This window comes from Tyto alba, unplaced genomic scaffold, assembly GCF_018691265.1.
Source record: "Tyto alba isolate M040663 unplaced genomic scaffold, T.alba_DEE_v4.0 Super-Scaffold_14, whole genome shotgun sequence".
Lineage (NCBI taxonomy): Eukaryota > Metazoa > Chordata > Aves > Strigiformes > Tytonidae > Tyto > Tyto alba.
Window position 1 is genome coordinate 24955676 of NW_024881276.1, and position 13322 is coordinate 24968997.

Below are 13322 nucleotides of genomic sequence, written 5' to 3' on the forward strand. Positions count from 1 at the left end.
CTCTACAAGGTTTGGCTCTTTGCCCCAGGACAGAAGAAAATCTCTCCTCAGTCACCCAGTACCAGACACCTGCTAGCCTGTATTTAATCAAAGGGCAGCAGTGACCTGATAAACGCAGAATGAAAGGAGAGAGGAACAGGTTCAAGCCTGTTCAAGTGAACTGTGTCCTGACACAGAAAGTGAGACAGATTTGGGGGTCTGACATACGATGTGGGCCCCAGCCATGTGTGAGGGGTGGATGCAATCCCTGCAGTGTGTTGGGAACATCCTCTTTTTGTTTCCCAAACCAGGGGTTATAGCAGGAGCACAGGGAGCTCCTGTCTGGGCATCTTTCAGTCCTTAAGAAACTGTCAAACCCTTGAGATCTGACCTCCAGCATGGTCTCCATATGCTGGAACAGAGATGAATTACAGGGCTGGAGAGGAAGAAGGAATCCCAGAAGAGCTGTACCTCTCTCAGCAACACCAACCAGCAGCACATCTGTGCTCTTAAGCACCAGGCAAGCAGCCGCTTGCCTGCTATACACCACCACTTATCTCCCAGGAAAGCCCAACAAAATCCATCATCTACACATGGCCTGAAGCTTGCTCCAGGAATGGTGAATGTGTGTGCGAGTGGAGCACCCTGTATGTTCAGCCAGATGATGGGAATGGGCTGTTGAGAGAAAAATGACAAATATGTCTTCACTTAAATTTCATCTAAAATTATATATTACCACACATTCAACTACATGAAAAGTGGCAGCCAACTTCATGGTTTTATTTCTTTAGTTTCTTCCGGACCCACATTTTCATGTCTCTCCCTAGAACTAATCATATCCATTTTGCCTTTGACGAACATTTTTGTCTTTTATGGGCAAAACATTTAACTGAAATGTAAATTTCATGTACAGAAGTTTTTTTCTGATACAGACTTTGCACTGCCTGCATGCCTCTGAGCAACAAGCCATCTCCTGAGACTCATCACATCTAATTTCCAACGGTCTAAAACTTAGGTGCCCAGTCCAAATGAGTTGTCCAGGCTCCCTGTCCAGTCAGTGAAGAGAGACAGATGCCTCCAGAAGGCTCACATTATAATGTAGATGGGTAGGAAAGGCAAAATGAGACACCCTTCATCAATGCCTACAACTCAGCTGACTAATGAAGGAGCCTGGACAGCTGTCATAGGTGAGGCAGTTCTAATTCTAACCTCCTTCTGGACAAGAAGAGCCGGTGAGATGAATCCCATCCAGTGGGAATTTGATATGAGAGGAGAAAGAAATCATTTTGCACCAGTTCAGGGGACTGGAATTCTCCCAGGATGCACAACATTTGTGCATCATTATCACCTACTGAGCAAAAGCAGTGAGATCTGTTGGTGTTCCTATAAAAGGAAAGAAAAAAAAAAAAAAAGACTAGTTCATGTGTTCATGAGCACATCCAAAAGCAATGCACTGAAGGCAGGTTTTCCCAAAGCCTGATTGCAAATTTAGAATGTGAGTTCAACTCAAAAGGTCTTCCAGTAGGATCTGCTGTCTAGCTTACCTTTGAAAAAATACCCTCCTAAACTATCATGAATAATTGCCAGCTGTCCTGGGTTTGAGCGAGTGGCGGGTTTTTTGGTAGCAGAAGAGGGGGCTATAGGGGTGGCCCCCTGTGAGAAGCTTCTTGAAGCTTCCCCAGCTCCAAGTCAGCTCCAACTCTGCATCAAAACTGAGCCAATCAGCTGTCCTGCTGCAATAATGTATTTAAAAAGGAACGTGCTGAGGAGGAGTTGGACTTGTGAGGAGGAGTTGCAGCAGCTGCGTGAACACCAAGGTCAGTGGGGGAATGGAGGAAGAAAGGAGGGGGGAGGTGTGCTGGAGCAGAGACCCCCCTGTATCCTGTGGTGAGACGGCAGGGCGCGCCCCCCCCCGCCATCCATGGAGATCTATGGTGGAGCAGACACTGATTTATGGCCTGTGTTTTGCCTGGATGATCAAGGTGTCTGTGCCCAAAGAAGGCCGGGGTCTTGTGGGAAAAGGTAGCCCCACTGTTGTAATACAGCGCTGGGAGGATTGCAGTGTGCGGGGGTGTCCCACACTGGAGCAGCTCGGGACGGGCTGCAGCCCATGGGAGGGACTCATGTCGGAGAAAGTTTGTGGAGGACTGTCTCCTGTGAGAGGGGGATCACGATGGAGTAAGGGGAGAAGTTCCAGAAGCTCCTCCCACCAAAGATGGAAGAAGCAGCAGCACTGACTGCACCCCCCATTCCCTGCCCCTGAGCTGCTTGGGGGAGGAGGTAGAGATATCGGGAGCAGAGCTGAGCCGGGGAAGAAGGGAGGGGTGGGGGGAAGGTGTTCTCAAGATGTGGCAGTGCTTCTCACTGTCCTACTCTGTTAAGTGTTGTTAGTGTCTGTAATAAATCCATGTTCTTTTTTCTTCCCTTAACAAGTCTGCCTTTCGCTCGTGACCGTAATGGGTGATCTGCCCCTCCTGGTCCTATCTCAAATCCCAGGCCTGGCTCATTTGTCCCTTCTCATCACTGAAGGAGAAGGGAGAAGTGAGCAGCTATGTGTTGTTTGGCTGCCGACCAGGCTCAAACCATGACACCAGTACATGAGACATTTAGTAAAAGACATTGCCCAGGACAAGCTGCAGAAATCCTAGATCATGTTTCTGAGTAAAGCAGGCATCAGCGAGCAAGCATAGCCCTTGCTTGTGTTTAGCTGCTATTAATTTGTCCACGTGACTGACTCTTACCTGCCAAATTCTAGGTAAGTCCAGTGCTGTTTCCAACCCCTGTGCCAAGCTCTGTACAAGCCCAATGTGAAGAGAAAAGCAAGCATTTAAGTGGAGCAGTGACTGGCCAGGTGTAATTGTGCAGGGCTTGTACATGATTCTGAAGTGCTAATATAACTGGGATTACTGTTTCCAACTGGTGTGTTGCAGCTCCGGGAGAGCCAAGAAAGGCAACTGCTCTGCTCTGATCTGCGTGTCCTCTCAAGTCGAGTGCTCTCTGCTAACTCGCAGAGTGTGCAACTCCTCAGATAGTTCTCATAAGAAAACAGGAATGAGTTCCTGTGCTTCTTCTTTTTAATAGGCCTGCCAACCCAAAAAGGTATGACTGTACTCATTTAGATAGTCCTCTGCATTTAGATGTAAGCTGTTTAGTGACAAGATAAGGGAGTGAATAATTTTGCCAATATTTAATGATAGAATTGTTGCAGCATGCTAATCAAACTAAGTTTTCCCTTTGGAGGAACATTTCTATGAGATACAAAAAGGAGTTCATGATAGCCACACAGAACTAGGGCAGGTAATAACGTGGTTTTGTTGCAAGTTTTCTTCCCATCAGCCTTGCTGTGATAGAAAATACTACATAATGGGTGTGAGGGAGCTGGTAAGTGGGAAAAAAAAAAAAAAAAAACAAAAACATGCTTTTTTAATCTTACATAGACCTGTCTTTGGAAAGGATGCAAGAAGCTGATAGAAGTCAGTGTGCAAGCAGTCAGTCTAAAAGGACAAGTTCACTGAGCACATTATCAGTTCTGGCTCCTGAGCTGCTAAGCACTTACTAAAAGCTTTCCCTACAAATGAACACAGAGCATTTATTCCTTTCTTTTTAAGGGAAGAGTCCTTTCTTTAGAAGACACATATCCTGTCCCTTGAACACATGCATGCCTCCCAGGGCAGTGCCACTGTCAGGAACTCCAAACTTTTCTGCCATGTCTGAGCTGGGATACTGATGGAGGAAGGAGCATTTTCCTCTGCATTCAACCCTTACCAGACACCATGGAAAGCACTAAAGTAGTGATTTCTGCTGAGTTTTGAATGCTGTTGATACCTCCTTGCTGAAGCTTATAATGGCTGGGTGGAGGTGAGGCCATGTTATCAGTGCAGTTTGCACACCGTGCTTAACTGTGGTTGGGGCCACAGGGCTAACGTAATGGGAGGGCTGACACGAGAGAAGCCAGATGTTATATTCTTTTTTTACTACATGAATAAGTGTTTCTTGTTAAAAGCAAAGAGAACACTTGAAAACCCTTCTTTGAGGATAGTTCATAGCAAGAAAGAAGCCAGTTAGTGGGAGGGTTGCTACATGGTGAGCACCTTTGAAAATCAGGCCATGTATTAAGTCTAAATACAGATCTAGGAGCCTAACTTTCATCAAATGTATTAAAAAAAAAAAAAAAAAAAACAACAAAACAAACCAAAACAACAACAACAACAAAACCCAAACAAACAAACAAAACAAAAACCAAAACAACCCCCAAACCTTGGCTTTATTTTCTCTTAGAGACCAGCATGTCCCTAGAGAAATCTGCAGATTCCCATGCCTCCCAAACAGCCATCAGCTGCCCAGCTGGGAGCAGGTGAACAACCCCCTACATGCTGGCAGTTTGGCTTAAAGGGTGAGGGGCTGAGCCTGTCCTGGTGTAAATCATCACAGCTGTGCCTTCCCTCTCCTCTGCAACTCTTGCTTTGTGAACGGTCAGCCCCCGTACCACAAGTTTTGTCCCAGGTTGTCCCCACTCTTGTTCACAATAGTTCTTGTCCCACAGGGACCACGGTTGCAAAGTTGCTGAACGCAGGAGCCAGGGAGAAAGCAATCACAGAGGGGACAAGTTGTGGAGGTGACATTTCTAGTTGTCTACCTAAAAAGAAGTCTTTGTCCCACTGTTTTTAAGACACAATCCTCTGTTTTATTGCTGGTTTTGGGGATTCTTTTTCCACTCCACCATCTCCTTCCTCCCTATTTTAGGGGGAGGGGGCAATTTTTATTTCCTGGCTTATAATGATCTACAGTCAGATTTACTATTCAGCTGTATACTGGAAAAGTTAAATATCTACTCTCCTCATACAAAGACTGATATTTATTTTATCTAAAGAATTTATATAATACCAACAGTCTGCCTTGGTGCAGCCAAAGAGGCTTAAAAAATTACTAGCAATCCCTTTTTTCCACCTCAGAGCCCACATCCTAAACACTGAACAAATCCCATCAGTGTTTAGGGCACATAACATCATTGTTGTCAAATCAATGGTGAATTTACGTGTTGTTAATCCTTGGCATTTATTCAAACAAGCTCAGCAAGTTTTAGAAGCACAATGCATTTTATGTTTTCATCAATGGATTTGCATAGGGAATGAGAGATGCTCTTTGCTTCCCAGTCTGCAGCAGCACACCCAGAGAGTGGGAGATGCGAGGAGAGCAGCTAGCACACCCAGAGAGCAGGAGAACTGGAACAGGAGCAGGTTCGGAAATTTACAGCTGCTAAGAAATGATGCTTCTTCCCACCTGTAGAGCTCAGAGCATTTTCCAGAGGAGGTAAGTATCATCGTGGTGACTGGGAACAACAAGTAAAATGAATTCTCACCCAGAAAGGCAGAGGTACAATTTGAGCCCTTTTCACTCCCCTAGTCTGTTCTGTGAATAAACCCATCTCTCTTGCAACTCCACAGAGCTTACTGCGGAGAGTCCCCCTGCCTTGCAACCAGATCTCATCTCTGTGAGCTTTCCCTGGCCCCTCTTCCTGCAGTAAAAAATATTTCCTCTGCTATGGAAATTACACCCATTGTTTCCAGACCAGAGAATTTGAGAGTGTAGGGTTGTTTTGTGACATGATGTTTACACATCTCAAGCAAATAATTATGCTAAGTGATATAGCAGTTTGAGGAATTAAAACTTTTCAGAGGAAATGAGAAATTATGCCCACTGTTTTTTCAGTATGAACCTCTACCAAATAGACTAGATAGATAGATAGATAGATAGATAGATAGATAGATAGATAGATAGATAGATAGCTTCAGACTGAGACCTCTTTAAAAATAAAATAAATAAAATAAAATAAAATAGAATAAAATAAAATAAAATAAAATAAAATAAAATAAAATAAAATAAAATAAAATAAAATAAAATAAAATAAAATAAAATAAAATAAAATCTTGCTATATGGTTCTTTGATTTTATATTTTTTTTTTTTCTTCCAGTGACTAGGGGCAGTGTCTGGAGAGGCAGGAAAGAGATTTTGAGAGGGGTTAGCCAGGAAGAAAAACATCTTTATCTGCTGGTCCAGGGAAAAAGGGAAACTGAACAAGTAGTGCTGATGTAGTGGGGAAGGAGAGGCAGAGCTCTGTAGGAGCACTAGAAGAAGGCTGGAAGAGAAGAAATGATATAATGGAAGGAAGGTGGTCTGATCAGGACAAGCAGCTCCATAAAGGGCATTCTGCAAACCCCACAGCTACTTGGTAACCCTGCAGTGAACCACACAGTCCTGTTTTGAGTCTGCCTCTCACTCTCTGAGCAGGACTTGGAGGGAAAACGCTTGACACCAAAGGTAGATGTCCTTGCATGAATTGTTAAGCCACCCAGGAAAACACAAAATTGTCTAATTGCAGGTGATGCTGCAGTAGTTGTTTAGTGCTCAGGTCTAACCTGGCACTGGGAATTGAGCTGCTTGTCAGTGCTAAAGGGACCATGGAGACTGGCTCACAGAGAAGGCAGGAGGTGGACAGGGCAAGAAGACAGTATCGGATCTAAAAGGGACACTGATGGAAGGGGGGTTGGACAGAAAGTCGTATTATTGATTCGGGTTAGAGAGTGAGATGACAGACCTGTTGGTACTACAGAGGCTGAGACCAACACGATTCTCCACCAGGTACTGTGTGTACACAGGCTACCTGTATAATTAGGTTATTTAAAGTTCACCTAGATAACGTATCACGATTGCACAATACAATCAGCATCCAGGTACGACTGCAAGGAGCACGTCCTTTAGCAGGCAGCCACAGGGATGAACCTCTCCAAACCGCCACCGGGTTCAGAAGTACCTGAGCAGCGCCACAGGATCTGCAAATCTCCCTGTGCTGAAGAGAATCATGAAATAAACACAGCTTCCATCTGGCTCAGATGGATCCGCTCTGTTCATCCAGAAGCCTAACCAAGAGCAAAAAACCTAGCTCTTGATGGGATAACGATCCCCATCCCTTACGCCTGGATGCCAGACGAGTCCGTTGCGGCAGTAACTGTCTGGTGACTTGGAGAATTTATTTTTACAGTAGCTCGGTGATGGGAACCTCAGAAAAAAACATCACTTGGCAGAGAAAGACCCTAATGAGCTGTTTGTCTAAGCTGCTCTCAAATCCTCTTGCTGGGTTTATGCGCACTCATGTGGGGATGAGCATTAGTATGAGGGTGGTGGAGGTTAGCTGCAAAAAAGATTAGCACGAGAGGCTGGAGAACAAAATGCTGAGAGCGGCTCTGCGTGCGTCACTGCGTGCACGCACCGACCAACCCGGCCAGGGCCTGCTCTCCACAGTCCTTCTCAGCTGTTACACACCACAGGTTTACGGCTGCTTTGCATCACCAGAGGAGGGGAAGGAGTCCATATGAGCCAGCGATCCCCTTGATGTCTCTGATGATCTTGCAAGGTAAATAGAGCACGCAGGGCAGGGACTGGAGCACATTCCTGGGGAGAAGACTGCAAACTAAGGGATAATCAAGCTGAAAAGCATCATACTTCCCAGACTTTAACCCATAGGAAAGTGTTACGGACAGGCACAGCAGACGGAATAAGATTTCAGATAGTTGATACAGCACCTCTGCTGTGCTGTGTATAATCAAGGTTAAATGATAAAGATTGTCAAAGCATCCCCAGTCTAGAACAACCCCTCTTTTCCCTTTTTCTTTGTCCCCAGATGCTTTACGCATTTTATCAAAAGGTCATAGCTGGGGGACCGAATACGGTGAGGGAAAACAAGCAGAGAGAAAAATTGCCTGTTGCAGCTGTTGAGTAAAAGAAATAAAGGAATTCTGTATGTTACATCTGGGAAGAGTGATGGAGAGGAGCGGAGTTGCAGCTGTGGGTACAATAATAGGAGGGACATTTAGAGCAATCACTTTTTAAATCACTTTAGATTAGGGCCCCTAATCTAAACTCACAGTGTGCAAACACTAAAGTCCTTGAATAACATTTCTCACTTACAATGGTGACACAATGACCTGTAGATCATAAAGGAACTTTGCAGCGACTCAGTGAGAATGGTCTCAGTTATAAAGGTTTAAGTAATGCGCTTTATGAGCAGCTGTGGATGTAGGAAAGTGGTTCTGGAGGCTTCTGATAGCATTCAGGCAGATGAGCAAATAAAAGTTTGCACTAAGTAACGCTGCCCAACACTTGGTGTTCTTTCTCCACCTACTGCATGACAAGAGGAATGCTCCACAGCCTGGCTAAGCTACCTGAGAAGTGACTCTCTTCTAGTGCTACGCACTGTTTCACCACTGATTGAGTACATCCAACCTTCCTTTCTCACTCTGAAGTCTTGTTCAGCTCTCCCATATGACTCTCCAGTTTTATTCACTGGGATACCTCTGTCTATTTGTGTGCTGCTGAGTGATTAAAACCTTCTGTCAATGCTGTTCAGTCTTCCTCTGGGCCTGTGTTGCTTTACAGTACTGTTCCAGGGTACCTGAAAAAGTTGTTACTTCCAAAGAGCTGCTTGCTCTTCTCAACAACCCAGCAAAAAGCAGGTCATCATCCTCTGAAGGGCAGGAAGATCTGACTGCTTTTATGGCCCTATTGTGGCCATCCTCTTTCAGTGTCCCAGCCTATGTTAGAAGCTGGCTCCCACCCCAGGGATGACCTGAGGGTAAGAGGGATGAGAGAAAGAGGGCAGACACTAAATCTTCCCTGGGTGAAAAAATGTGGTCCTGGGGGCTCCATCAGCTTTACTCCTCTCTAGGATGAGAAGTACTTCCCATCTGGGAAGGCCTTAGCTGCAAGGAGATATTCTGATGGGAAAAGTATTCCCAAGAGCCTCACAGCTCAGCCTGACACATGGAATCCATCTCCCTGCTCTTCCAACCCACACTGCTAACACCAGTCATCAGGCCAGTGCCTGTGCACTCTGCTCCTCCTCTCTTGCACTACCTTCTTCTAGATTTGGGGAGGTTCTTTTTTCTGAAGACAAGTTTCAGAAGGGTGCAACTGTGAACTGGTCAGTCCCCCAGCCACTGTGCACTGCTGCAGCCATGCCACTTCATTTCAACCACCTGCCCTGTTCTGGGGGCATGGGTTATCTTGACCTGCAAGGATCCAGCTTGGATGAAGAAGTAAACAATCAGCAAAGACAATACCTGTTGTAATCAATAAATAATAAAAAAATCAATAATAATAATGATAATAAATAAAGGTGTATATATATATGCACATATATATATATATAAGGCACATATATATGAGAAAATTAGGACAGTCTTCCTGAAAACTGCTCCCCTCCCTTTGGGATTTCCAGAGCCTGAGAATTTCAGGCCATACAAATAAAAGTGCATCCCTTGTAATGCCATGTAATAAACGTGTTCATACAAAGCAGAAGAGCCATTGCCCTGAAAAAACCTGCCCTTCTTCAGTGAATGTTATTGCAAGGGTTTTGACATGGCCACTTCATGGCTTACCGCAGTTGGCAAGTGCTTTTTATCTCCATAAACTACAGCACAAGCAATTTTTCCAGTGTGTTCACAGCATATCAGAAGCAATGTGCAGTCTTTGGTTGAGATCACAATATGCTCTACATCCATTTAGCATCTATTCCCATAGGTTGCCACACTGCACAGTTGGCTTTTCCTTTACAAATCACTCGGGCAAAACATGCTCTAGGGTCTGAAAATTTGTGCAACTCTGGAAGGGGTTGAGCAGGGTCCTTGTTACCATTCCCAGTCACATGTAAAAGACTTTTTTGAACTTTGGAAAAGCACCAACACCCAAACTGCCTACAAGATGACCTGAGTTAGTCAAGAATCTCATCCATACCATTAGCTTGCTCTATCAACACTATTCTCTACATAAGGGACAGATGTAGGTGCTCATTTTCAAATGAGCTTAGCTTTAATTCTCACACTTAAACCAGGATCTGATTTTCAAAGTGCTCATCTTCCTGCTCATTCTGGACCACAGACAACTAGACTTTGCCAAGCAGCTCCCCTGCCAACATGCCATATTCTTCTAATACCTGGCCTATGTCACAGATAAGCAAGAGGAGGGAAGTGTTGTTATGTCAGTCAAACAAAAGAAGGTGCAAAGGAAAGAACTTGAGGTTTCACAGGTGCTGCTGCCTAGTTTCGCACCTCTTTAGCTTACTATCTTCCAGACAGGAGTAGTCTTTGGAGGTAAACACTGGTTTTAACTTGCCCCTGCATGCTTACTTCTCAAGCCGAGTGCATTTCCCCTGTCCAAACAGTCAAAGCTAAACCCTTCCAACTGCAAAGAGAAGCTCAACTCCAGAGCAAAGCCATGTTATGTTACCCTCAGTCTAAAGGCCCTATGTTGTACAAAATCCAGACCTGAAATGTGTAGCTTGAGCCCTCCTCAGCTCTCTAAGCATGGCTGCTGCATCCATGGCCACGGAGGCTCCTGTTCTCCCACATGTGGCATCTTCTGACCTTTGCACCAAGTCCTCTCAGCCCAGAAGCGGCACACACCCCCCATGCAACATCCAGCATCATGCCTTTGCATGAAGGAGACAGAGACAGGAGGGGACCTCACTGCAGCCCATCAGCTCTTCTTTGCTGCTCAGACTTCTCCTGTCTGCTGGCAAGGGGACTGGGTGATGGAAGAAGGACTGGCACACCATCAGCCCGCTAATCAGAGGGCCATATTTGCAAGCCTGATCCACCCTCCCCCCAGAGATATGTGCTGGAGATGGCACACTGTGCTCAACTGGTTCAAGTTAGTGATACACTGAGGGTGGGGAATCCCCAGGAAAGATGAACTGAGCAGCAATTTCTTCCCCAACCTTTAGCTGGACTGTAGGAGCACTCAGGACCAGACACACAGTGTCCACCACATCAAAACAGTGAAGAATGACAGCTGTATGATTTGACCTTGCTAATCCAGCTATTTAGTGGAATGTGTAAATCAATAGCAGCTGTTAATGAGCCTGCATCAATATACCTGCTCAATAACCAAGCACTGCTAACAGGACATTTTTTGCAGCTGTGACCACTTCTGGTCTAGAAACACAGTACATCAGAATTCCCATGACATTCCAGTGAAGACAACTGCTTAGGAAAGCAGATTATATGGGGAAAAAAACAAGCAGGCTCTTTTGTAGGCATTGGCATACTGATTAAAGTGACATGTATCTTGCCTTAGGGTGCTCATTGTAGCTGCCAATTTTTTGAGAGACAAAGGGCAGAGAGAGCACGCGTGGAAAAGTGCACAGAAATGGGCTTGGATGGGTATCTGCTGCAGTTCAGCCATTGCAAAGATGGAAGTAGTCCGTTTTCATGATGGTTACAAAGGTAGACCAGCAATCCCTCTTCATCTCATGGAGATGCCTCCCTCAACATTCATTTCAAGGTGGTGAACACCACCCTGATTACACACCGCAAATGCCACCTGCTTCAAAAGAACTTTTTTTTCACTGTTCTTTCAAAAGCTGTAGCAAGTGCGGGCACTTTTTGGGCCAACAGTTCAGCCATTTTCAAATCATTCCAGATGTCCCATGTCAGGTCAGGTTACAGCCAGACACTTTCAACCTCTGGATAATAATCTCTTTCCTAGAGGTGTGTCAGGCCCACGGAGGAGTCCCAATCAGAGCCAAGGAACCGGGTGGAGCCTGGGAGCCCACCCGGGGAGGGGGGCAATTCAAAGCAATTCAGGCTTTTTTTGTGGTAGGTGAGACCTGAAAAAATCACTGGGTCCTGTGAGACCAGCTGGTTGAGACTGCAACGCCATGGCTGTAAAGCCTCCTGACCGCTGCAGCGTGCGCCCGGCCCACCCGTGCTGTCTCTCTGAGATGGGGCTGGAGGGTGTCTGCAGATGGGGAGCTGGGCAGTGGAGGCGAGGGACCCTCTGGGTCCCTTCCCAGCTGCCAGCCCACTGCCGGCAGCTGCCCGGGCTCCTCCGCCAGGCCCTCGGGGAGGCCTGCAGCAAGAGGCAATATGGGCTAGAGAACTGAAATCAGCAGCATGCATCCGAGCCTAAGGAGTGCCAGGGGCTACAGGAAAGCTGTTCCAAGTGACAGGAGGTGCGATGGTAAAAAACCTTTCCGTGGCATCAGCGAGGGGACAAGGGAGCCTCTTTAATTTAGGATCAGCTAAATGCCTGAGTGGCCTCACGGCAGTTGCCGAGCTACTGGGCTATGCTGTGGCTTCAGCTGCCCTGCCCTAGCAGAGCTCACGTTGCCACTTCGTGACACTGTCACCTTCCAGCTCTCTCACTACCTCGCACCAGCAAAGTTAGCAGAAACTAATACCCTTGCTGTGGTTGTTTTAAATAGACTTCAATCTTGTGGGAAAGTAGCTGTCTAGTACTACTCCAGCATTCAGTATTTCTTAGGTATGAAAACTAACTCTAAATCTGGGCTCCTGGGAAACTCCTTTTGTCTTTTACTAATCCAGACGAGGAAGGTAGGTCCTTTCCAGGACCTGGGTTGTGCTACAGCAGAAGGACATTTCAACAGCTATGCAGTGTTGTGTAGGTGTCCTCCAGCAGATTTACACCCCTAGTGTTACTTACAGAGCTAGTGTTATTTCAGCTAGAGCTACTTTATAGTGCTAAAACTAGCACTGTAAATACTATCGATCTTGGCCTCTGCTCTCAGAAAACCAGTTCTTCTGGATGTTGTGAACATTTATTTCTTGCTAAGCTCAAGGGAAGTGCTTTAAGATAGAAAATAACTCAGCATTAACAATGCTGACCTTTTTCTCTAAGCCTCATCAGTTCCTTAGGTGGTAGCAGTCTGTTGTTGCAGTTACTGCTGTGAAATTAAGGTCTAAAACAACGAGAAGAATTCACACAAGGCAACACAGCTCTTCAGCTGCCTCAAAACCAGCAGCTTTGATGCTTGTGCTTTCACAGCACTGACTAAACAGATCGATTAGGTCTGCATCAGCCATTCTGCAAGTCATAATTGGAAAAGAATATTTTCACAGGATTAGAGCTTCTTGCTTTGAAAATAAGCAGCTTGGCTTTGGGTAAAATTTTCCAAGGCATCTATGTGATGCAGAGAGCAGAGTCTGGTTTCAGCATGGGTCAGCAGACACATGGCAGCTTACCTGGTCTCTGAAGGGAGACAGTGGCAGTGGAAAAATGATAGCTCGGGCTTGGGCTTCACCTCACATTACCCCTCAGAGCCTGCTTGCTGTCAGGTTTCTACTGCAGCTGCTTTTGCAGGGTGAATCTCCTCCTCTGCCTCTGTGGTAACTAAGACTCTCTGACAAAGGCCAGAAACACAGTCTCACATGCAGGCTTGTCTGCCGTCCATGTCACGTACCTGTCCATTTGCACTGGACAGGGACAGCCTGACCAGGGCTGGCCCCCAGCTCTTGCTCATATCAAGGAACGATATGTATGAAGGCAG